The sequence below is a fragment of the Alexandromys fortis genome, unplaced genomic scaffold, assembly GCF_014885135.2.
Source record: "Alexandromys fortis isolate MF-2015 unplaced genomic scaffold, M_Fortis_MF-2015_v1.1 scaffold_46, whole genome shotgun sequence".
Classification (NCBI taxonomy): domain Eukaryota; kingdom Metazoa; phylum Chordata; class Mammalia; order Rodentia; family Cricetidae; genus Alexandromys; species Alexandromys fortis.
This window is the reverse complement of record NW_026067919.1, coordinates 2,885,509-2,913,231: the sequence shown is the minus strand read 5'-3', so window position 1 is coordinate 2,913,231 and position 27,723 is coordinate 2,885,509. Positions and strand designations below refer to the sequence as shown.

General features: G+C 36.8%; 1 protein-coding gene across 1 annotated transcript in view; it reads right to left on the bottom strand.

Annotated features, from left to right (window-relative positions):
• The window catches only part of Znf385d (zinc finger protein 385D), a 716,416-nt gene extending 692,093 nt beyond the window's left edge, over positions 1-24,323 (bottom strand). Inside the window, exon 1 of the mRNA XM_050140572.1 lies at positions 23,840-24,323. The gene's annotated coding sequence lies outside the window, so the exon portion shown is untranslated. The remainder of the gene's footprint in view (positions 1-23,839) is intronic.
• Positions 24,324-27,723: the final 3,400 nt, after the last annotated feature.

Genomic DNA, 27,723 nt, shown 5'->3' with positions numbered 1-27,723 from the left:
GTCAGGAGTCTAATATCCTATGGGTAGGAACTATATATAGTGAATCAACTTATACCTGAATGTAAAATAGGTATACACTCCATATGTGTATATGTATGCATATGTTTGGATACAAATACACAGACATATATACATATACATACAAACATGCATGCATACATACATACATATGGAGTAGTTGAAACACCAGCCACTAGAACCATTCCATCTATGCTTCAGAGGAAATTACCCAGAAAAATTATTTAAATCAAGATCAACTCATACTCAAGACTAACTGGAAAGACCTCAGTTAGCCTGTACCCAATCAATATCTGAGATCTTATGGTAATACTGGTTTTACGTTCTAAGCTAAGTCATTGTGAAGGCTCAAAAATATGAACCTATTTCCACCTTATCTGAAGGTCAGAGAGTTTTAGCTTGTTCAAAGTTGTTGACAACATCCTTACCTAGGGTGTGGTTACTTAATGCTTTTGACATTAAGATGACCCATATAGGGAGATCCACTCTACCCTGAACAAAGGTCAGAGAATTCAAGTGTACTTCTCCTTCCTTTGAATTAAGAGGTTTGGCCATGGGAGTACATGCCTTCAGTTTATTTGGACTAGGGTGGGTTCACTGCCTAAACAATAGAATCCTTTTCTCATGAATTAATGACTTGATGTCTCAAAGTATTGAATCAAGTAGCTGTTCTAGTTATCATTTGTATCATATTCAAGCAGTCTTTTGCCTTCTCCCCTTTGTTGTATTGGGATATAAAAATGTATAGAAAGTTAAATGTGGGCAATTACAATATTCACTAGAACTTCTTTCCAGTACTATCCTCTGATTCTGTTTTATTATTTTCACACATGTCTTCATTCTGTTTACTAACTTTTTAATCCCCATGTCCCTACCCTGGTAAGTGGTATCCTTGTTGACAATTCACAGGACTATATGGGAACTCCATTTTTTGTGGCAGAAGTGATAATGAATGTATCCCTTTAACTAAAAATATGGACAATAGTAACGGAGGGAAGAAAAAAAAGAGAGTTACAATACCTTAAATAAAGTTATGTTGTTTTTAGATTTATGGTGCTCCAATCAATCTATAACAGTGACACACTAAAGAGTTCAGAGAGCAGATCTTTATTTAGAAAGGTATAGTATAAAAATACATGTCTTTAGGTTCTTGGTTATCATTTTGTATATGACCCTTTGGGTCACTTTAATGAGTCACATTTAAGTAGCGCAATGTTATTTTGCTTGGCAATTAACAACAGAAGTTAGCAAACACAGATATAGGGCCAAAGAGATGATTTTACAATGTTTTGGATCCTTCATCAAGAGTCCTGTTGTTTGTTCAGCAGGCACAGGTACTGCCTTCTGAGTGATATTTAGAATTCTGACCCTGCATACAGAGCTATCTCCAATCTCACTGTCATCTGCCATCTGCTATTTTTTTCACTAATACTAACACACATTTGCTCTGATGTGTTTGTGTTATTTGGAAAATGAACACATACCAATTAAATTCAACAATAAAAATGGCCCAGTGGGTGTAATGAAGCAATAAAAGCAATATTCTTGCTAAGTGTCACCATCACAGTTTGAGATTCTCAATTGCTGCTGAGAAGCAATTTCTAAAACAATTACTTATGGGCAAATATATTAATAATATTCAAAGTCAGTCAAAGTAGAAAATCAAACCAGTAAGAGTGGAAGTCACAATTTAAAGTTGGCATTCTCTCTATGCACAGGTGACAGACCTGAGTTTGTGTGTGGTAAGGTATTTTAATTACTTAAGACTTTAATCCCCTGAGGATAGCTGCACTTAAAAGCTATGGTAAACAGATGTCTTGTGGATAATTCTTTTCTTCAGTTCTTTTAAATTCATGTTAGTAAACTTAATTGGATTTTTTTAGAGAAGCCAGAAATTCTTTATGAATTATCTAGAAGCAGTTTTTGACAATACTTCTTTGAAGAGATTTGCTGATGCCACTCACCATATGGTGAATAATCACAAGTATATGAAGCAATTGGTAGAATTATAAACCCTAATGTCCAGAGTTATTACAATAAGGTATTTTAAGTAATATACAACAAACTCCCAGAACCTTCTGAAGCAATCTAGTACTAGAGTAAAGGTGAATATTTAGTAAAATCAACCTTTGTGGATCTTGTACTTCTTTAGTATTTCTTCATAGTGAAAACAAGCCTTTAAACATAGTCTTCGGCATAAGCTTTTGTTACTCTGCCTTAGATGACTTTAAAATCTTGCAAGTTAGTTTATGAATTAAGAGGGTTTAAAATTATCTTCAGTGGCTCGGATGGCAGCTCTGTGGTTATGAGCACTTGATGTTCTTACAAAAGACCCAACCACATTTATCTGTAAGAAACTGGCAGTAATTATTTTAATTGTTGATTTAACAGTGAATTATGGTTAATGCAGTACTTCAATTTTCTTTACAAGTATAGTGAGTTGCTTGAGATATCATTATTTCAATGAATTATTATTGACCTAGCTAAACACATGTATGTACAGTTCTTACTGAAATGTTAAGACCATTTTCTATAATAAACAATAACAGGTAGGTATTCCTTGAACTTATTATTTTATAAAACTCATCTATGACAGAAAACATAGATCACATTAATTCAGTTTTAGTATACTTAGCCTTAAAACCTGTCGAGCCATTTTTAAAATAAATAATAAAAACTAATTATTTTTTGAAAAAATGATTAAAATAAAAGATAGCATTGAAATATTTCAGTGAATCCTTAAAATTATATAGGAACTTTCAATTCAGGCATTTAAAATATTATATATGCTGAGAAATACAAGAGAAAGTGCTGACATTTTATTACAGAAAGTTTATAAAATAACCCCCTAAAGTGTCTAAATCTAAAAGAAATAGAAGGGATTTCCAGTTAAATCTGCTAATCAAGAAACTTTCCCAGTCTACTATATATAGAATGTGGTGTGAGGATAATATAATCAAAATGCAATTGCCTCTGTCAAGCTACCACAAAATATCATCACTTAATCTGATTCTCCATCAAAGCGCAATGTTTAAACTGAGTCTGTCAATTACAGACACCTTTCCATGAACTAAACCAGAAGGTAGGGGCATGACTCCAATACAGGATTAAAGGGCCAATATATAATATTCTGAGTGATGCTCATGTGCCCTGTGTTGGTTTCCATTCCCTGGATTGCAAGCTGTAATGCAATGGTGGGGTTGCATTCCCAAGGGCCACCACTTCCCACACTGGAAAGAAATCCCAGAGTAGGGAGGAGTCTCTTCTAGTGTTCCAACATTCTTCATCTGCTATCTCCATCTTGTTATGCTTGTTGCTGTATGGTACTCCTCCCTAATGAATAGGGTACTATACAACCACTAGTGCTGACAATGATGCTGTGATTCTTGAGGCTAGGTCATGCAACTAACAATTCTGAGTCAACCCAGTGGCCATAGTAGGGGTGAAGGCACTTGAGCAAGCCCCTGTGTGGAAAGCACTTTGTAAGTGGGTCTTACTTCTGTCAGTTCATGTACTTCTCCTGTGCATCCAGGACTCCAAGAAGATGGAGGTGGAGTTTTGTTCCTCTGAAATTGAAATAATTGCCAGTTAGAAACATCTTAATGAACCAGCCCTGTGGTTATTGGATGAAGAGCTATCCTCTATTTTTTATGCGTTTTTCCAGACATGTTTACATATTTACCATTAGACCATATTGAATGTGCAAGTGCCTTGACAACTCACCAAACTGTGTTTTATCCACCGTGGTATGTGCCATCACTGTTCAAGTTCCTTCCACCATGGCTCTACAATCTATTTCTATGCAGTTTGTGCAGGTTTAGGCTCAGACAGAGCAGGAGTAACTGTTTTTATTACTCCCCATTCAAAGGGAACCATCTCTTACCACAAATTTAATTCTGATTGTTAGAATATTCACAGTGGTTCCTTATGTATACTCTCTACCTCACCCACATTCAAGAAGACCCTTACATCATGTCATGACTGCCCTTCACATTTCCTTCAAGGCAACATTACCTATTCAGTCACTTTGCTTATTTAAAATTTCAAACAAAGCCTAACTTTATCCTTTCATCATCAATTCTTTCTGAATTAAAGACTGATTCTTCTTCCCAATTGACCATGAAATTTTGAGTTCAACATTCCTTGATTGGTATTTTTATATATAAAATTTTCTACCATAAGGCAAGATAGTTTATCAACTTTTACTTAAAGAAAATCATAGAAATTTTAGTTAACCCAATTAAACTATATTGCATTACTTAAAATTATTATATGAAGTAATAACACTTACTATATGTGAATTCCGAAATTTATAAGGACAAGTCAGTTTGTAAAAAAACTGAATGAAACAAAGTCAGACAGAATTATATACTTAAATTATTTAACATGTAGGTTTTAATTGTGACTCAAAAATAAAGAATATAAAATGCAGGCCCTACTTGATACAAATAGAAATATTTGATTCAAATAGAAAAATCCCCCTCACGTATATTTTATGAAAAGTAAATAGGTAAAAAGTATTTGATATCATGAACCGTTAGGGAAGCGCAATTGAAATCGTGATGTGATTTGTAGATCATCAGTGAGAATGGCTGGAATTTGAAATAAAACACCAACAGTGTTAAGTACTCACGATGATGTGCAGCAATTGCAGTTCTATCCATTGCTGATAGGAATATAAAATTATGCTCTATATTTGGCAAACAGCTTGCAGGTTCTTACAAAATCAAGTGTTGCCTTACAATCACACAGTTCTTGGGTACTTATTTCAGATGAATAAAAACCTATATTCATGTAGAAACCTGTTCATGAATGTTTCTGCAGCCTGTGTTTATAATCAGCCAAAACTGAAAAAATCTTAAGTACACCTCAACAGGTGAACAGATATGTGCATATGGTAACTATCTCAGAAAATGAGAAATAACTTGAGGCTCCGGAAATTGGAAAGGTACCAAGAACACTTCCTGAGTTTAAGCTACTGCTAAAGGGTATAGCCCTCTGTTTGATCCTATTTATATTACCCTCTGGAAGTGTCACAAAACTAGCCACCACACCTGCTCTGACTTCCAGTGAAAGCTGCTATTACTGTACCAAGGGCAGCATCTAGGGTAGGTTTACAGCGGAGAGCTGTACCTGTCTTATCTCTGGCACAGAGCATTTGGCAATATAGTTCCAGCCTGGCAATTTAACCCTGGTCCAGGTACAAGGTTGAGGTTGTTGTATGTTGTATAATGGTGCATTTGCCATGAGCTAAACTTGGTTAGGGAAGAGAGAATACTGTCCCGAATGCCTTCTTCTGCATTGCAAGGCTTCAGTCCCTAAGATTATGAACGGAGAAACACTGTAAGAGACAGAGATGCTGCCAAGTAATGGGATGAACCTTATTCATATCTCATGAAGTTTCTTCTCTGGCTGATTAGGTGTATGCTCTGAGGGTCTTCCCTGACTCTAGCATTACATTTTATTCTCTAACTGGGTTTTTATAAAGATTTCGAATTTTCTTCATATATGAATTAGGATTATGATGGCAGGAACAGTCACCTTTTCCAACTTCATTTCATAGAAGACTTTCTATTTCTGTATTTTCCAATAAATATTTTCATTTCTTGCATTCTTTTCATCATCCGTCTTAATTACTGTTCCATTACTATGAAGAGACATCATGACCAAGGCAACTCTTACAAAAAGAAAGCATGTAATTGGAAGCTAGTTGAGAGTTTAGAGGGTTAGTCTATCACCATCAAGAAAGAGAGCTTGGTGGCAGGAAGGCAACCATGGTACTAAAGAAGTAGCTGAGAGCTATAGCCTGATCAATAGGCATAAAAAAAAAGAGAGGTGGGAGAGAGGTGAGAGCAAGCAAGAGAGACTGGGCTTGGCAATTTTTTTTTTTTTTTTGAGACCGGATAGCCCATCCCAAGGAAAAATTTCCTTAAAAAAAATAAAACATACCTCCTAATCTTTCCAGAATAGTTCATCAACTGGGATATATATACACAAATATATGAGCCTATAGTGACATTTTCATTCAAATCACATTTCACTCCCTGCCCCCTATAGACTTACAACAGTCTCATAATGTAAAATGTATTTAATCTATCTTCAAAAGTCTCCATAGTCTATCACAGTTTCAACAGTGTTTCTTCCCAGTGTGGAATTCCTTTTCTCCTCAAAGAATGCAGTTTGTATTTCTATATCACCCTCACTCCTTTCCACTACAGATACACCTGAGCGTGATCACTAATAGCTATGTGATACAGTCATACTCGGTAGGCTGTCTTAAAATTTTCTCTGCCAGTGCCATTCATCCAAAACTAAGTTTAGCCTATGTCCTATTATTCAGACAAGGGCAGAAAACAGCCACATTCTTTGTGAAAATACCACAAGAATGGTCTGTAGCCCCACTACTACTACTACTACTACTACTACTACTACTACTACTACTACTACTACTAATTACTACTACCACTACTATGTTTCTCTCTGAAGCCTCTTGAGCTAGACCTCCATAATTCGAATCACTATGAGCATTACTGTCTTCTGTATTCTGACTAGGATGGCTAATTAAGCCCCACTTAAAGCATTCAACAACTTTTCTAGTCTTAAGTTTCAAAGTCTCCCATATTCTTTCAAATAACAGAATCATCAGGGCTGTCACAGAAACACCTCAGTCCCTGGCACCAACTTCTGTCTTAGTCATTGTTCTATTGTTGCAAAGAAAGCACCATGAGCTTGAGCATGTGAAGGAACCAGACCTGCAGATCCAAAGCCACAGGATTGTCATGACACATGTCAACAACTATGTATACAATAGGAGTTCCAGAGAGGGTCCAGTACTGAGGGTATAGCAGATCCAAGAGGCCTTGAACCAGATCAATGACTTGTTACAATGAACACTTACAAGTAAAGATGTATGGACTAAAGGGTATACTATGTGACTCACTGGATCACGCTGCTGTGGATGCTCTTTCTGTATACTGTGAATATGTATTTCTCTTATTGGTTAATAATAAAAGCTGTTTGACCAATAGCCAGGCAAAATAAGGTTAGGTGGAACAAACTGTATGCTCAAACGAGGAGGTGTGGAATCTGGAGATATGCCAGTCAGCCACTGGAGGAACAAGATATATTAGAACACAGAAAAAGCCACAAGACACATTGCAAAATATAGATTAATAAAAATGGGTTAATTTAAAGGCAAGAGCTAGATAGCAGTAAGCCTGAGTCAACCAAGCATTTTGTAATTAATATTAAGCCTCTGAGAGATTATTTAGGAGTGCCTTGTACAGGGTGCAATAGAAAAACCTCTGTTTATATCGCACTACAGTGTTTATGCCAAAACTTTGTTTTTACTTTTCCTTTAAAATTTATCTTCCTTTGGGAGGGAGGTTGCAAGGGCAGAGGGCAGATATGAAGGGACAAGGGCACAAAAGAGAACTGGATACATGATTTCAGATCCACAAATAATCAATAAAAAAGTTTTTTAAAAATAAAGGGCAATACTATTCTAAATATAAATAACCATTGAATTTTCATCACAGCTATTAAGTTTGATTTGTAAAAAGATAGTCAAGAAGCTTCAGGATAATTAATGAGTTGGCACCCATCATACCATGAGAGAGAATGCTAAGTCATTTATACACAAGAGAGAATTGATGAGTTCTTGCTTATGTAAATAAACTTTCAGGAAATAGGAAAGAAATAAGCTATATTTCCTTATCTTATTATGATGCAGTCTCTGTAAAAGCAAGGGTATACATTTTTTTCTCAACAAAAGCAGAGCTTTTACATATTTAGAATCTCTTTGTAGAAATTCTATTTTACTTTAAATCACATTTTATGGCAATATAGAATATAAACAAATGGCTACGTATCAGACACACTATAATTAATATGTGTAGGTAGAAAAAAAATCTGTAGATGGAAGTCCAGAGACAACGGGATGAGCATTCCAGCCGCAAGTGGACAACTGGGCATCACCTTTATGTTTCTCATCTCCATGAGTCCCTTTTTACTTGAGTTACATTTACCTACTGTTTTTCTATCAAAAGCTAAGCTGTTTTCATTAACAGCACTAAAAAAATTTACATAATTTGAGGTGCTTTGTTGTTTTAATAATGCATACAGTGAAAAATATTTAATTCAAGTTTACTCAGTCTAGATCCTTGCTATGGCTTGCAAAATGTTCTCCACAGGCTCATGTGTTTCAATACTTCATCTGCTTGGGAAGGCTGAAAACCTAAAAGGCAGCACCTCACTGGGAGAAGGGGGTAACTGTGGAGGGGTGTGAGGTATTTTAAGCCAGCCCTGCTTCTTTCTTTTCTCCTTCTTGATATGCACTGATGTGGTCAGGCAGCCTCACATTGCAGCTGCCACAGGGATGGACCATTCCTTGCTGCCATGTCTTGACCAATGTGATCACCTGAATCCTTCAAGCCATGAGTCAAAACAAACATCTCTTATTTTGAGTTCACTTTCATTCTTTTGTTTCTTTCATTTCCTTCCTTCCTTCTTTCCTTCCTTCGTTCCTTCCTTCCTTCCTTCCTTTCTTCCTTCCTGCCTCTGTTTCGTGTGTGTGTGTGTGTGTGTGTGTGTGTGTGTGTGTGTGTTATATACTTGGAATATGTATGTTAGTGAGTATGTGTTGCACAGTCAGAAGAAAACGTTGGATCTTTATGAGTATCTCCTTTGATACTGAATCTAGAGCTGTCTAGTTTTCATAACGAGAACGGCTGATTCTGCTTTCTCCACATGTCAGAGCTAGAGCAATAGGCATGTAAGGCCCTGTTTGACATTGTTGTGGCTGCTGGGAATCTGAACTCATACCCTTAAGTCGTTTCTTGTCTCGGTCAAAGCAAAAAGGGAAGACACTAATACGTCCCTCCAATATTTGCCACTGTTTTAATTCAAAATCTCGTTTTGTAGTTTATTGAAATATAATTATCCATACTCACCCTACTGTACAAAATATTTGCTCCTATCTCATTGTACTTTTCACCCCATTTTCTCTGCCTGTGGTAGCCATACTTTCAATTTCTAACTTGAGTGTTTCAAGCTTTGTATATGAATGAGATCATGCAGGACTTGTCTCTCCATGCCTGCTTCATTTTACCTATGGTAACAACCTAAATCTCTCACAATTTACAAAAATCAATGTAAAACAGATTAATGACTTAAATATAAGACTTGAAACAATGACTGTATAAGAAGGTATACTTCAGAACAGGGAAATGGAAAAGATGTTTTAGATAATATCTACAGCCATGGAGTGGGTGATGTACAAACATAGACAAATTGGACTTTGATAAGGTATGAGTCTGCATTAACTGAAACCACATGACAAAAAAAGAAAGCTTCTCCGCCTCAAGTTGAGAATTCCACTAATCTGTGAGCACAAACACAGTATTTGGAAGGTAGTATGACAACATGCCCATTATGAAAATAATAATAGCACATGTCCCGGCCCATGAACCTCCCCGTATAGACCCATGAGTTGCCTCTCACAGACCCATGAACTGCCCAGCCATAGGTTTTTTGAGTAGATATATAATGCCAAATGTAGATTATTTCTGTAGAAAAGGGCCTTAGAAATCAGAAAGTGGTTATGAACGTCAAGACAGTTGTTCCATCTGATACCCCCAGTGAATATTAGTTGCTTGGAAGGTTGTTGTGTTAACACACGTGGTTTACAGATAACTCTAGGCTTTTTACCATGTTTTTTAATTTATTCAAATAACTTTTGACTTTAGCAGCAGGAGGCTAAGGAAACTGTTCTTTCTAAATTCTCCAGAAGTTACCCTGTTCTTCACACACTCCTTGGGTATAATTGATTCCAAATGTACACAGAGCAATTTCCAATGTTGAACAACAGTAAATAGTAGAAATTTTCTTGACTAACTGTGTCTAACATCCTCTTTGGCAAAATTCTGCCCTCCTTGCATTTGCAAAGATGTTTCTTTCTCAGTTAATTCTGATGGAGGAAAAAGAAAAAGACAAACAAGCATAACACACACATCATTAAATACTGTGTGATTATACCTACTCAGCTCAACCTCTACGTTGTTCACATATTAATACTTTCTCCACAAGAGGATAAAACAATACCCTTCCATGCTTACATTTTCATATGTCACCTCCCTACATTTCTCGGTGCATATCTCCCCATGCAGTGGTTTTTAACAGGAAACTGGAGAAAAAAGAAATTGATTAGCACAGATCAAGTGGCTCTGATCCACCTGCTCTCAGGTGATAAATTGTTGACCTTTTAGAAGCACATTAGTGATGTTTCACTTAAGAGAGTCTCTTTTCTCGGAACTAATATGTCTCTAAAATGTCAGGCTTTATTCCCTCAACATTAAACAAATCAGGTTTAATATGTTTCTTCTTTCATGTAACTATTTTAAATGAGTCAAAAGGCCATCTTTAATGTCAATATAAAGATGATTTAGGTAAGGAAAGGTAAAGTCAAATTAAAACTCTCCTGGGGTTAAGTAGAACACAGAGCTTGCCTGCTCTAACTGGAAACAGTAACACCAGAGTAAATAAAATTAATAGAGGTTTCAATTAGTATAGAACTCAGAATTTACTTTTCTTCTACATGGCCTTTCTGAGACAAAACCACTAATATTTAATATTATTAAATAGTATTAAGTAATGGGTTAAGTTTACACTAAAATTAATTTTATTAATTAGGGTGGAAAAAAGTATTAAATGTATTTATCTGGAGCCAGTAAATTACTGTTTGAACACAATGAAAGATAGAGTGTCTTCAGTTTTGAAATTGTGAAAAGATTCACTCTCTAGGCCTTAATAAATAAAATGCAAGCTAACTAATGGGAGGTTCCAAGCCACATTCTTTTCTCAGTATGTATTTCCTATAGATATAGTATGTATAATATAGATTATTGTTTGAGGGACAGATTTAACTAGAAGAAATTAGTCACATGACAATGGAGTTAGCAAATTGTCATTGTGCCTTAGATTGGCTTGGGTAGTAAGGCAGGTAGATAAATGTTATCTATACAAGGCCAGGTAGTGTGTGCAGGCAACACATAGTCCCTGCTACAGAACTGTCAAATTTTTCTCTGTCCATGGTGGTATTTACAATTCTTTACCGATGCTGACAGCAATTTTCAGTTCTCAGGAAGTACAAAAACAAGTCAAGGAACAGATTTATCCAAGAGGGTGCAGTTTGTTGATTGATTATATGGCAAACAATGATGGGATATGGCATAAAAATATAGTGTTTTCTTCTAATACACATGCTTGTGGCAGTCTTTCTTTCCTGGTGAATCCTGAAAGGACAAATGTAAACACAGGGTCTCCTACAAATGAGCACTAGGTATCAAGGACCATTGGTCTAGGCAATGATGAATAATACATCCTTTCCTTAACATCACAGTGGCTTAAAAATATGACACAGTAAAAATACCAAGTGACAGTAGAAAATTTCATATTATGGACAATTATAATTGGACAATCACTTTCACTGCAAAAACAATGATACTTTGACTCTGATTTCTATGGTAGGTCTGTCAACAGTTCTGCCTTGGTGTATAGATAGTCCTGTAAAACCAGATGAGGGAAAGAACCCTCCATTCCACACTGTAAAAAAAGGGCAGGGAATAAATACTTGGGCAGTGGAATTTGGGGATTTTGGGGCCAACAGCTCAAGAGCTAATTGGTTTTGGTTTTTTGAAACAAGGTTTCTCTGTAACTTTGGAGCCTATCCAGGAACTAGATCTTGTAGCCCAGGCTGACCTCAGACTCACAGAAATCTGCCTGTCTCTGCATCCCGAGTGCTGGGATTAAAGGCGTGTGCCACCACTGCCTGGTTTTCAAAAGCTAATTGTAAAGAAGACGTTTGTACTCACTGCTCAGGGTGCTCTAGAAGAAGAACATAGGACATTGCTATACTGGGAAGTAAGACACATAAATGTCTAGGGAAATGTCTAGGGAAAGCTTGAGTGTAGTTCTTCACTGTGATGTCCATGGCATGAGACTGATGCAGGTATGACATGCTAACACCCCTAAAGTTTATCCAACAATGCTAGACTGCACTTTTCTCAAGGGCTAGATATTCTAGAAAACAATTTAGGCAGAAAACTTTTGCTTTACTGGAGGCTAGAAACACAAGAATCTAGGGACACCACCCACAAGTACCTAACACTCACTAAAAATGATACAACAGTCTCCACCTCCATCAACTCCCATGACCTCCATAGTCCACAAACTTGGTAGAAAACTTCTGTTGTACTGGAGGACATCACATACTAGGAATATTGGAGGCTAAGTAGTTACCCAGAAGCCCAGAGACAAGACATACTGTTAGAACAGAAGAGGTAACATTGGTATCCAAAACCTCGGAGGTCTTTCAGGCTGCAAAACCCCACTGGAGATACCATTCTTGACATGAACACTTGTTAATAATCAGAAACCCTAACCACTTATATTAGGAGACCAGAGAGGAAACAGAAAGCAATGAACAAAACACCCATCCAATGAAGACAAACTTGGGCATGTATACCAAGACATATAGTCATCCAAAAACCTGATGCCTAAATGCCAGTGTAAGAACACCAGCAACAACAGAAGGGGAAATATGGCACCATGAGAGACCAACCATTCTATGACAACAATACCCGAACAAGCTAACATAGCCGAAGTACAAGAAAACTACCTTAGAACGAATGTTATGAAGGTGATAGAGGTCCTTAAAGATGAAATGAAAAATATCCCTTAATGAAATTAAAGACATAAAAAATGTAAGAAACTGATAAATACCTTAAAGAATGTCAAGAAAAAAATAAAAAGCTGAAAGAAATTGGTCAAAAATTTTAATAATGGAAATGCAAGCAATAAAAACAAAAATGGAGGCAATTCTGGAAAAAAATTTGGGAAATCAAATAGGAATGAGAGATGCAAGCACCATCAATAAAATACATGAGATGGGAGAGAAAATCTCAAACTTGAAAATATGGTAAAGGAAATAGATTAATTCATCAAAGAAAGTATTAAATCTAAAAAGTTCTTAATACAAAACATCCAAGAAATCTGGTATACTATGGAAAGACCAAACCAAAGAATAATGGGAAGAGGAGAAGAATCTTATCTCAAAGACCTAGAAAATATATTCACAAAAGCATAGAAGAAAAATTTCCTAATCTAGACCTTGGGCTGGAGCAGGCCTGAGGCAACAAATTCCACAGGAGTGGGACTGAACTAGCTACCTAAGCCATAGTGGGCCTGAGAAAGCAAGCTTCACAGGAACAGAGTTGATCCAATCCTGGGACATTGGCAGAGCAGGAGTGAGCCAGCGACAGGGTCCAGAGCAGAACTGAGACAGTGAACTCCACCGGAACAGGTACAGGGGAATAACCACTGAGCAAGTGACCAGAACCAGAGACCACTGAGGGTCTGGACATGATTCTGGAACCTTCAAAAGAGTAGACATAAGCCAGGTCCCCTGTGGGTCTGGGTGTGAGTCTAGGACCTCTGAGGAACTAGGCCTAAGCCAGGACCTCTGCTGGTATGGGAATGAATCTGGGAAGAAACTCTAAGGGAGTAGGCAGGAACCAAAGATCTCTGAAGGTCCAGGTGTAAGTCTTTCTAGAAAAAATAAGGGGGATATGATCTGGAAATGGAAACTTTATATTGGTATTGGTATGAACTTTGGTTTATTGATAAAATTTAAGGTCTACTTTGTTATATGTATATTCCTAGCCTCATAAAAAGCATTATGTTTATGCAGTTCATTTAAAAATATAGTATATAATTTAAAAATGCAGATTAATAGTCATTTATAGTAGTCATACTTTTCGTCATATTAGATTTTCTAGATGCACAGAGATATAGTTCAGATGGATAGGTATTCTTCAAACTTTTCAAAGACCTACAGAATATGGCATTTAAAATGTTATAAGAACTTAGAATTTTCTCAGCAGTGAGATGTGTCTGTTTCTGGCAGCACCAGTTACTTCAGAGAGGTGGATGAGAATTGAAGAAACTCATTATGGAATTTGCCATTAATATGACAAGGTGTAGTAATAGGAGCAGTGGGGCTGCGTCCCCAGGACCCCGGCCACCTGCTAGCTTATGCCCCGAAATAACAACACACAAACTGTATTCTTTTAAACACTGCTTGGCCCATTATATCTAGCCTCTTCTAGGCTAATTCTCACATATTAATTTAGCCCATTCTAATCATCTGTGTAGCATCGCTAGGTGTGCTTACCGGGAAGATTCTAGCCTACGTCCATCCTGGGTCAGAGCTTCATCGCGTGTGTCTCGCTCTGAGAGGAGCTTTGTGAAGTCTCTCTGAGGAGTCTTACCTCACTTCCTCTTTCTCCCAGCATTCTGTTCTGTTCACTCCTCCCACCTATGTTTTAACCTATGAGGCCAAGCAGTTTCTTTATTACTTTACCAATGAAATCAACAGATATATGACACTCCCACATCAACAAGGCTAGCTATTTGGGCAAGAAACTGCTATCGGCTGATGTACTTGATGGCATTTTGTATGAACTGGACATGCATGACCCACAGGAAAATATCTGCTAAGCTTTACAAAAGATGGGAAATTCCTTCAGGGTTTCTGATTCACAGAATAAACTGCTAGACATTCTGCGGAACACAGAAGAAAGTGGCTGTCAAACTGTCCATATAGGCAAAACAGTCTTTCAAATTTCCTGCTTGATGGCAAAATCTGCCAGATACTATGGGCCTGTAGAATGAAGATGGATGCCCCACATTACAGAACTTTACTGACTGTCCTGGGAGTGAGATGCCTTTGTCAATTCTAGAGGTTTGAAGTTGCTTACAATGCACTCCTGTTTACTTAGGTAATATTATATCCTTCTGAGGTCTTTGATCAAGTTGAAGTGAGATGGTTACAGTTTTCCTTAGTTATGATAAAAGATAAATTAGATATGATACTTTAGACTCACAAAGAAATATTGTAACTGTAATTTTTGTTTGATACCTGTTTTGTTTTATTCAAGTTTACTATGTTGAAGTTTAAACCTTCCTTTCTGTTTAGACAGAAAAGGGAGATGATATGGGATACCCCTCTTTATGTTATAAATATACTTATTACCATTTTTTATTAAAGAATTGCTGTGGCCAATGGCAGGGCAAAATATAGGTAGGTGGGGAAAGTAAACTGAATGAAGGGAGAAAGAGTCAGAGTCAGGAAGATACTATGTAACCTCCAAAGGAGAAAGACACCAAAACATTACCAGCCACAACCTCATGGTGTTACACAGATAAAGAGAAATGGGTTAATTTAAGATATAAAAGCTAGGTAGGAATACACCTGAGCCATTGGTCAAAATTGTTGCAATTAATATAGCTTTTGTATGATTATTCAGATCTGTGTGGCTAAAAACAAAAGTAGTGTCTCCATTTACAAACCCTCGGTATAGTGTTATTAGTTAATACTGGAACCTCTAAGACTTGGTGCTTAATGCTGGGTTGTGTAACAGTTGTAGAGTGCTTGCTTAGTATACTTGAGATCCTGTGTTTGAGACACAGTTCCAGAGAAAAAGATATGTGCAACCCAGTTTTGTCATTTTAGGTCACAGACCACATCTCATTAAGTGGATAATGGTGCCCTGGCCCTTTCTTCTTCCTATTTTGCTCTCTAGACAAGAGTACAATTGCATATGTCTGGCATAATTTGATTTCTTGGTACAGGCCCTATGTAAAGGAGACAGCAGACATAGACTGAGACCCCCCAAAACAATGACCAAATTGAACAAAGAGTGATGGAAAGTTAACTGGTTGAAGGTTTACAATCACAGATCTATAATATTTGGCATAATATTATTTAAAGGTTTTATTATAAAAATGGTGGTAATCATATTTCAAATCTCTGGTTTTTTATTGTGCCTCCTCTAAATTTCAGAAGTAAATACACTTGGACTTTAATTACCAGGGCATTCATCCCATCTTCAATGAAAACATGCCAAGGGAAAAGAGAAATGAGTAATGAGAATTTTCATACATTGTACTTGCTCCTTTTCCTTGATAATGTACATCACTGAGTTTTCTAGAAATTATTTGCAGTTTTCACAGTTACAGTCAATACTTCTACAAAAACAGAGGTACAATGAATGATTATATAATGAGCTTAAGAATCCAGGTTCCAAACAACAGAAGACAAACCTTAATGTTTCTTGTATCACGTGAATTCTGGGTATCTTGGCTTCAGCATGCTATTTAATTTCCTTAGGCCTCACACTCATTTGTAATCTAGAAAGATAATACTGCTTATGTCATAGAATCATTAATTAAATAAGAGAGCTTTTATGCTTATGTCAGGCATCCTGACCATTATCAGAGCAAAATTTATTTAATAATGACAACTCAGGCCTACTGAAAACACTCTTGTGCTAGCAAATTAGCTTAGTGCTGAGTATTGCTATCAAGCTCAGTGTTGGTTTGCTCAGAATGACTTGTGGAATTGTCTCTCTTTTCAGTAGCTGCTACCACACTGCAAAAAGTATAGGAAGAATTCTCCAGGCCTTTTCTTTGTTCTTTGACCTTTACCACCTTTTGATTCCCAGTGAGATTAAAACCCCACAGACCATTTCTATACACACAATATTGTCCCTTCATTGCAAGACTCTACATGAAAAGAAACTTAGCTCCTTGAAGTAAATGGATTAAAGGTGAAAGGGTAAGTGCTACTCATTTTATATTTATGCTCCCTTTCCCTAGTTGGATCCTATAGAAGAAAAGAACATTCAATTTCTTTTTGAATGATATTCACTTTAGCCACAGCAGGACAAAAAAATATATTTATGTCAGATCTCTGAGGTGGTTAAGGTGCTTGAAAGCATGCCTCCGTGTGGCAGGTAAGTTCCGAGAATCATACACAGATAATGGGGGGACATTGCCAGTTGAGAACTATACAGAACAACCAGAGATCCAGGCAGAAAACAGCAAGGGCTTTCTGAAGCCAAGAACCTTGTTTTACACAAGGTTACTTTCCAAAGCTTAGCCTCATATTTCTCCTATTTATTAATGGGAAAATACTAGAAGTTCTGCAATGGACATTATATTTTCAAATTGCTGTGTGTTTGTGATCTCACCAGCAAGATTGCTCTGGAAGTGAGATTATCTCACTTTAGACCCAAGCATATTTATGTCATGTCCTTCAAACCCTTTGTTCTAAGTCATCTTGGGCCCTGACTATATAATGAAAGGGAAAACCAGTAAGTAGTTAAGGGTACTAAAATCACTATGGCCTCGAAAACAGATGGAAAGATTAATTTTGCCTATCACATGACATAAAAACACCTTGGCACATACCTTTCATACTGGCACTTGCTAATACTTTGCTCAGTCATCATCAGAGAAGCTTTTTTCTGCAGTAGATGCAAATAAATAGAGACTCATAGCCAGATTTATGTAGACACAGAAGGACCTTAAGATACTCAACCATAAATGAGAAATTCCTGACGAATTCCTCCCCTCATTCTCAAGCAACTCAACAGAAGAAGAAACAGAAAGAATATAGGAGTCTAAAGGCCTTCTAAACCAAAGGGATAAATGCACATATGAACTCAAAGAGACTGAGAAAGCATTCACAAGGCCTACATGGATCTGTACCAGATAGGGCCCCAGAGCTGAAAAAATAAGTGGACATATGCATCATCCCTAAATCAGAAGATCTCCAATTGATAACCACTTGCAAATTAAAATTTGTTTTCTTTCAGGGGCATCTCACTGGATAAACAAATTATTCTTAAGAGTAGGCTACATCCCATTAGTAGATGACCAACAGAAGACCAATTCAATGGTATCATTCAAAGTTCCTTGTGTCATAACATCAGGTCGGGGCTATTTTGTTTTTAAATTATCTCATTATTTTAAAACTTTCATTTATTTTTTTCTTCTCTCCTTTTACCCAACAAGTTATCTGTATGTATGTATATATATATATATATATATGTATATATACATATACATATATATATATAGAGAGAGAGAGCTTAGTTTTTTTAAATGGAATTCCTGAGTGAGGTAATAAGAAGTCTCTGAATCTTGTGACTTTTTTGAACTCCTTTCCTCCTCTTTGTTTTGTCTAGTTATTATGTGCTAGTAATTGTTTTAGTTTTATTTGATTTCATCATTATTCCTTAAAAGCTTGTTTGTTTTCTAATGTGAGGCAGAAAGGGGATGGATCTGGATGAGAAGGGAAAAAGGGAGGAACTGGGAGGAGTATACGGAGGGAAAACTGTAATCAGGATACATTGTATGAGAATATTTGTTTTTGATAATAGGGAAAAAAAAGAAAGAAAGGTAGAGTCAGAGATTTGTGAGTTCAGTGCATAATAAGATTCTGTGAGTATTATTTTTTTGAGAAAAAAAAAGATGCTGTGGTGGGAATGGGAACTCAGAATTTCTGCCTTAAGAAATTCATCCACGGAAAAAAATCTCAGTTAAAAACTGCATCTGTATGCTTTAACTTTATCCGTTGGTTTCTGATGGACATTTTAAGTATCTGATGTGATGATGTCAACTATATTTTTATTTAATTATTATTCATTTTACATCCTGAACAAAGTTTTTCCCCCACTCTTCCCATTACCTCTCCCCTTTAGCATCCTCAAACTACTCCCCCTGTATTTCTGTTTAGAAAGGGGTAGGCCTCCCATGGCTTTCAATAAAGCATAGCACAGATGATGTCAACTATTGGCTTCTGTCTATTCTTCATGTGGAAGCTTCACCAGAAAGCATACTCTACTATACCTTTGACTCTATCTCTAAGACTAAAAGGAAGCTCCAATGGGCTTTCTTCCATTGATTTCTATTTGTAAACCCCTAATTTAATGAGGTTAGCTTCTTTGCTCTCTCAACTGGGCTACTCCAGCTGATTCTGCTGGTGGTTCTAAGTACCAGATTTAATGATGCTTTGCTTTCTATCTGTTGCTTCTGTCAGCAACCAACTATTTATTCTTTCACTCTGCTCTACTATATACGTGTTCACCCACTCAAATTGAAAGAACAACTAGCTGAGACTGTTCTCTGTCCCTCACAGAACAGTTGTGAAAACAGAATCCTTGACAGCGCCTCTGCGACACTTATTCTCTTGAAGAATCAGCAGTTGAAGTTGCCAAGAAGACCATCACTCTTGCTTGTATGAGTGAAGACATTCCCCTGAGATGCAAGCTTTCAGCAGTCAGCCATTTGGAAGTCTGGGTCGTCTATTTATAGCCACCCCTCCGCATCCTTGTCAGTCATGTTTTCGTGTTCCCTGTCTTCTTCCACACTCTTCACTTGTCTTGCTTTTCTCACTGCCTCATCTTCTGTCGTGTTATATGATACTGGTTAGCATCTGTGTTGATTTTCTTATCCAGTGGCAATATGTAGATGACTTCTGTGACCTTATTATTCTTTCAGCTGGATCTTTTTTATTATTATTAAAAATTTCTGCCTCCTCCTCGCCTCCCTTTTCCATCCCCTCCCCTCACTTCCCACGATCGCTCTCCCTTGTCATGTTCTGCTCTCAGATGCCAAGAAGGAAGTAGGTAAGTTAGGTCTCTAAGGCACAGAGTATATTCAAGCATACCATGGGAGATGGTGATATGGATTTGCACAAATGACTTTTTCCATGAGTGTTATGGTCAATTATTAGACACTTCAAATTAATTTTTACACCAAATGTGAGACTGTGGGTCAGGAATCTTCCTTTCCCTTTAAGTTGATTTGATTCCCTTATCAAAAAGAGGTTGGTGAGATGGCTCGGCTGTCAAGGTACATGTCACAGACATCTGGCAACCTGAGTTCCACCCCTAGAACACATGTAAAGGTAGAAGAAAGAACCAATTCCATGAATTTGTACTCTGACCAAATGCATGGGCATTCAACACATGCTATACATAGTACATGCATGTACATGCACCAGCACACAACACACACAACCCCAAAAGCAATTCCAAAACACTTTGATCATGTATGTTTGTTCTCAGGCATGTTTCCTGTTGCACCACGAATAGCTTTGGGATTGAGGCATGTGCATCCTCCAACTCTGTTTTCAAGCTTTGGCTCACTCAGGTCCTACTATTTTCACAGGGGATTTATATGCAGCTTGTTGACTTTTGCAAAGATTCCTTTTGTAATTATGCTCAGGACAGGTTTGAATATGCATATCAACAGGAAACATCATCATCTCAATTTTGGATCTTTTATTATAGGAAATACAATACTGAAATTAATTTTAAAAATGATTTGTAGTTTTACTATAGAAGTTTTATATAACTTCTGTTAAATTTATCGCTGTATATTCTATTGTAAATGAAAAACATAAATTTGCTTTCAAACTGTTTTCTGCTTGTGCATAAAGGTGCATGGAAACAAAGTTTGGTATCTTTTTTTAATAAAAAATAATTGTGTAACTTTGAGTGTATGTACGAGTATGTGTATATCTGTGTGAATGTGCACAAGGCATACTTTCTATATGTATGCCATAATATGGATTAAGACAAATATAAAGTACTTTTCTTAAAAATTGATGATGTGATTAGATGAAATTTCAAATACTTTAAAAGTTAAACTCCCTAAGTTTCCAAGAATAATAAGTGGTCATACAAAATGCTTTCAAATGAAGCTCTTTTTAATGTTATTGGTGTGGTTGATTATTTCCTTCTTGTTTTGTTAAGACAGAGTATTAGAAAACCAGGAGGTAACTGCTAAATTTTGCCTGCTACCAGTTTCTGCAACTAATATTTTGTTGAAACATGGGCATGCTCATTCCTTAATAAGTTAATCTATGATGGATTTCATTTTAAAATGCTGTTGTGGTATATATGGAAATGGCTGGCCTTCTGGACGTCAGAATCTAAGATATACAGATAAGTACCATCTATCCCTGCCTAGAATGCGTTAACTTTCTGTTGACTATATCTTAAACAAAAATACAAAGCATTCAGCTTAAATTTAAAGTGTTTCTTGTCAATGACGTTCTCCAAGCCCTAGGTGAACGAGTTGCTCTGCAGATGTACCTATTAGCATTGTGCATCATGTGGCCTGTGGAATTTGACCAGTTGTGGGTTTCTGTAATAGACTTTATTTGTTACTAAAAACAATAGTGCTTGATGAGGGATAAAGGTTACACACATCTGTGACAATAAGGATAAATCTTTAGAATTCAGATAGACTGGTTTAGGATAGTGACAGTAATAATCATTCCTCCAGAGTTCATAACTTCATAAACTATGGGTTATTGGCTTAATTTATATTACCAGGAAAGAATTACCTTCTATCGAGTGGGTGTTAAGTCCAAATAGATGCTGTTGATCTGCCATCCAGGATGCAAGTCTCACTATTGTATCATTGAGTGTATCATTCCAGCATGGTCATTGGTGTTTGTAACGGTGTAGGACCATTGATTGCTTTTCTCCACTGGTGGTTGGCATGATACCTATGGTATTATGAAAGTTATTTTTCATGGAGGAAGCTTTCATGTCAGTTTCAGCTTGATTTCGTTCAAATCATGTGTTCAAAGTGTGTGATGTCTTCAGCAATAGGGTCTTCAAGCTGACCTTCAAGTTCTAGGAGGCAGCCAAAGGCAATGACAATAGCCGTGATTGTTTGGGGAGTATCTTGGATTCTTTTGATCATCAACTGGAAGGGATCTTATGATAAAGATGAAAGATGTAAGATAGTGTCTTCTATATATGATTAGGAAGTTGTAGTCATAAGATTTCAAAAATATGTTCACCTAAACAAGAATTATATAATGACAATAGCAGTTGACATGGCAGCATAGATCAAGGAAACTTCGCAAGCCCTACCCTAACTGAAGAGTTACAGACAACTAATGACTATTGAGAGAAGGAAATAAATCTAATCCAGACAGAAGATTCCAGTAGATTATCTAATCCCAAATAGTCAATTCTAAATTCTCTCTCTCTCTCTCTCTCTCTCTCTCTCTCTCTCTCTCTCTCTCTCCCTCTCTTTCTCTGACATTCTACTCATTAATACAGTAAATACAGAAGTCATTGGAAGAAAATGTGTGTCAGTGAAATCAGAGGGTTGGAAAACGGGCTAAGCAGGTAAAGGTTTTGCTACCAAATCAGACAACCTGAGTTTTTCTTTTCTTTCTCTTTTTTTAAATTTTTTTTATTAATTTTTATTGAGCCCTACATTTTTCCCTGCTCCCCTCCCCGCCACTTTCCTCCCCTCAACCCTCTCCCAAGGTTCCCATGCTCCCAATTTACTGAATTTTATTTTGATATCTACATGGTAGAAGAAGATAATCAACTTTTGCAGGTTTTCCTTTGACTTTTATGCATATGCTATGGTGTGTTTGTGCATGTGTGTGTGTGTAATAAAATATAATAAAATTTTTAAAAAACAAGAAAAAATCATGTATGTCATCCATTGTGCCAGGAAACATGAAAAATGTGTGTGAAACCTTTCATGTGTATAGTCTAGTTTCAGCAATTTACCATGTGAATTTCTAGGGCTCTATGGTTGAGACTGGTATTGTTTACTATCAAGATAAATGCCAAAGTTTATGCTAGAAATTATAAATGCTATTTCCATCGATTTGCCTGCAAACTTCAAGAAGTCCTTGTTTTTTACTGCTGAGTAGTACTCTAATATGTATATATTCCATACTTTCTTCATCCATTCTTCAATTGAAGGGCATCTAGGTTGTTTCCAGGTTCTGGCTATTACAAACAATGCTGCTATGAACATAGTAGAGCATATACTTTTGTTGTATGATAAGGCCTCTCTTAGGTATATTCCCAAGAGTGATACTGCTGGGTCCAGGGGTAGGTTGATCCCAAATTTCCTGAGAAACATCCACACTGCTTTCTCAAGGTCCAAATCAGGAGCACCAGGAGAGAGAGCACAAGCAAGGAACTCAGGACCACGAGGGGTGCACCCACACACTGAGACAATGGGGATATTCTATCGGGAACTCACCAAGGCCAGCTGGCCTGGGTCTGAAAAAGCCTGGGTTAAAACCTGTCTCGCTGAACATAGCGGACAATGAGGACTACTGAGACTTCAAGAACAATGGCAATGGGTTTTTGATCCTACTGCACGTATTGGCTTTGTGGGAGCCTAGGCAGTTTGGATGCTCACTTCACTAGACCTGGATGGAGGTGGGTGGTCCTTGGTCTTCCCACAGGGCAGGAAACCCTGATTGCTCTTTGGGCTGACGAGGGAGGGGGACTTGATTGGGGGAGAGGGAGGGAAATGGGAGGCGGAGGTGGGGAAGAGATAGAAATCTTTAATAAATAAATAAATAAATAAATAAATAAATAAATAAGAAATTATAAATGCTACTTTTTATTTAACTAGAAAGGTATTAATTAGCAAATAAAGGGTGCCACAAGTAAACAGAAAAAAATTGAGATGAAGGAAATTTAAGTTTTATTACCTTTAACAAAAGTTTCTTTCTATTTTCCAAATAAGAACTATATCTTTATACATTGCACTGGACTCTGAATATCATGCATTTGAAGCTACTCCTGATGTCTGTATTCCCAGTTTAAACTTCTTTATAACTTCATGGAACATGACAGAACTGACCATCTTCTAAATTCTAACACATAAAATTGTGATGGAAAAAAATGAATCATCAAAAACATCTTTGAAATATTCAGCTGAGGTCTGACATAACTGTTAAGCAAGAGAAACCATATACATCCCTGATTCCCATGCAGAACAATATTTTACTTTTGTGATTATTTAGCCAAAAATTCTAGAGAAGAGTCCTGTATTAGTTCAAGTTCTCTAGACTACGGAACTTATAGAATAAATCTCTCTACATATAGAAAGAAGAGTTATTAGAATTACTTACAGATTGTGGTCTAGGTAAATCAACAATGGCTGGCTGTGAACAAAAAGTCCAAGAACTCAGTTCTTGCTCAGTTTACAAGATCGGATGTCTCAACTGGTCTTCAGTATATGCTGGAATCCTGAAGAAGTACACTCAAATGCCAATGGAGGAATGTACTTGCTAGCAAGGCAAGGGGTAAAAGCTTATTTCTTCCATATGTTTATATATGTTTCCAGGAGAAGGTATAGTTTCAATTAAAGGTGTGTCTTCCCACCTCAAGAACCAGATTAAAAACATATGTCTTCTAAACTCAAAGATTCAGATTAAAGGCATGCATCTTTCTACCTCAAAAAAAATACAGATTAGAACGGGATCTACATAATTCAAATAAGCAAAATCCCCCAAATATGCTTTCCATTTTTGAATTTTAGCTAATGTTTTCGATGAGGTCAAATCAAAATCCATGAATAGCTTTCATGAGTCCTATTACCAACTGTAAGAGTAATTTTTCCCTTGCTCTATCTAAAATATTTAACTATAGAGTTTGATGACTAAAGTAAAAGTTAGAAATAGCTTTGTTTGGTAAAGAGAAAATGATTAACATTAGACTTTTGGAGCCCTGGCTAGATCAAAATTCACTAATTTAGTAGACTTATTAACTTTTATTTCAGCAATGTAGTCAATGCAGAAGAGAATCATCCCTTTATGAAAAGAAAAATTGCCACTAAAATGTGAGCATGACATTAAGAAAGATCATGAATAGTATATAAGGAGGAAAATTGTCAAGAAAAAATTTATAAAGGAACACATAATCCAAGAATTCACCAAGAATCGGCATGAAATGCAAAACCCTGGACAAGAAATCTTAAACTAAGAAAGTTTAGTTTCAAAGGCTGATGGGATGGCTCAGTGCATAAAGTCACTGTTGCTCAAGCATGAAAGCCTCAGTAGATCCACAATATCCACAGAAAGACCACTGTGTAAAGCATATCACTCACAGCAGGGCTGGAAGAGTTCAGAAAGGCAGATTCCCCAGAGATGACTGGAGTATAGCTGGATTTTCAGTGGGAGACACAGTCTCAAAAAGAAAGGTAGAGAGTGACAGGAAGAAACATCCTGCAGCGGCTACTGAACTATGTATACATGCACAAGCATACACATAAGTGTGTACACATATGCCTGTGTGTACATGGTGTGGAAGTTCTTCTGTCTCTGTGTTGCTTTCTTTGGTTAATGAATAAATCTGTCTTGGAAAGTGGCTTAGCAGAATAGAGCGAGGTGGGAAAACTAAACTGAATTCAGGAAGAAAGAAGGCAGAGTTAGTGAGAAGCCATAGATCCACTGCCAGAGACAGAAGTGCTGAAACTTTGTGGGTAGGCCACAGGCTTCATGGTAAAATATAATAGTAGAAATGTGTTAGCTTAGGATATAAGAGTTAGCCAGAAATACACTTAAGTGATTGGCCAAGCAGTGATTTAAATAATATAGTTTCTATGTGGTTATTTCAAGTCTTAGCAGCCTGGAACAAACATGAAGCCTCCTTCAACAAATTGGTGCCCAACATGGGCCCCAAATCCATGGCCTTGAGATTAAACGTCTCATGCTCTAGGCCTCCCTAGACATGCACACACTCACAGGAACACACACACACAAACACAAACACACACATGTACACAAAGGTATCTCTGTTTAGATTCCTTAAGTAATTTATGATAAAACCTATTTCAAATAACAACTTTATAGACACAATGCAAATAGTTTTTTCAGTTATTGCTACAGAACAACTGTTGGTACTTTCTGAAGCACAATCTTACCTTCAACAGAACAATAAACATTTAGCAAACAACCTGATATGTGGAAAAGGACTCTTTAATGCCTTTACACACACACACACACACACACACACACACACACACACACACACATATATATATATTCTCCATATCATTGTTTTTATATAAGTTTAAAAGGGCTACTGGCTTGATGTTGTCTTGATTCAGGGATGGAACACAGGGCATACCTCAAGTCATGAATCTATACTACAGTATATACAAAGAAAACTTAGTAAAAGGGGGAAAATCAAAAGACTAAATTCCAGTCCGTCCTTTTAAAATTGTTCTTTCTAGATTCATAACCTATTGTTCTAAAGACAAAGTTTCATCTGTCAGATAATATTCCCTTTAAAATGCATATAATGTATCTCTCTCTCTCTTTCTCTCCGCCCGCCCCCACACACATACACACCAGCAAAATGCAACAGCAAATTGACCTAAGGAAGAACAGCATAAATAATGAAATGCAACCCACAGTTACTCAGCACCGGTGCCCTAGCAAGTGTTATGTTTTCCTTGAGTGCTTGGAGAGCATCACCTCGATTGTCCAGACGTATGCTCCCTAAATGAGAAGATCTAAATGTTTATTGCCTTTTAATTTTCTCAGTGGACTCTAGTCTTTTATAGAGGAATGTCTATAACCACTTATTTTACATTATACCAGAATCATTTCTTTCAGTCTCTAAAATTATTCTCAGTGTTTACAAGCATTTTAACATATTAAATTAGTGTCCTATAAAATTTCTTATCATGAAAACCAATTTTAAGGTTGACATAGCAGTTGGGTTTCTGCACATATGTGAAGCAGTTGAGTACCTATGTACTTGTACTCAGGTCTAGTTTCTGCATGTTTGTACAGATGTAGAGTATCTGCATTAAATTGAGCCCATGATTAATTATGATCATATTGAACTAACAACAATAGTGTTTCTACATATCTATACAGTAGTAGTCATATATAACTGCAAAGCAATAGCATCACTGAGTACACCCAGAGGAGTCAAGTCCTTTCATATGTACATATCAGTTGCATTTTGTCATGAATGTAAAACATTTGAGTTCTAGCATATATGCATGCAGAAGCATTCCTGTATATATGCTAACATCACATCAGCAGTCTTGATTCTTGATGCTAGTGTGTTACTACCCTCCTGCATGGACACACTTCAGCAACTTTGCTGCATACATGTGCAGCAGAAGTACCCCTCCCTGTATGTGCAGCAGGAGACTTCCTGCATAAATCCAGAATGGTAGCATCTCCACACATGTGTGTCATAGTCTTGTTCTTGTATTATGTGCAGCACCCGTCCTATATGTATGAGCAGCAGTATGTATGTATGTATGTATGTATGTATGTATGTATGTATGTATTTGCATGTGTGCACATCAGTAGCTTTCCTCTTTAACACATACATATGTGAAGCACTAAGAGCCCATGAATGTGGATGTGATTTCTGTAAGGAAATAAGACAACAATACATATCTTCTTGGCAACAATCTCCAGGCATTTTATAGCTCTCCCTTGCTCTCTGCCACTTCTAGAAGTATTTTTATTGAGTTTTCTTTCTCAATTTCTACGAAGTTTAAGGAAACTTATATTTAACTATCTCTTAATTCATAAGTAGCATGTAGAAAAGTGTAAAAAAAAAAACCTTAAAATCTTCTCTAACCTAGGAGTCTAGAAGTAATCTTCTCTGAATTGTGCTATGTATTGTTTCACTCAATCACTCCTGTTTTCTCTTCTTTCCTTCCCCATCCTCTTCTTTATCCTTTCCACCATCCAGTCAGTCTTGCCTGTCCATCCTTCTAAGTTTCTACTTAGTATACATTATGCTAGAACAGTGAGAACTCACTTGTATCTTCCAAGAGTCAATCACCAGCCAGCACATTTGACATCTTGTCCCTGGAGGCTCTTATTGCCCATGCAAATTAACTCATCTTGTCTCATCTCTTTCTTGCTTTTACTACCTCCATAAGCCTCTGCTTACATGGCTGCTTGTCGAAGTAAATTAAAATTGGTTTGTTTCAATATCTATCATCTCCTTCACACTGAGGATTCCTCCTCCTACCCCG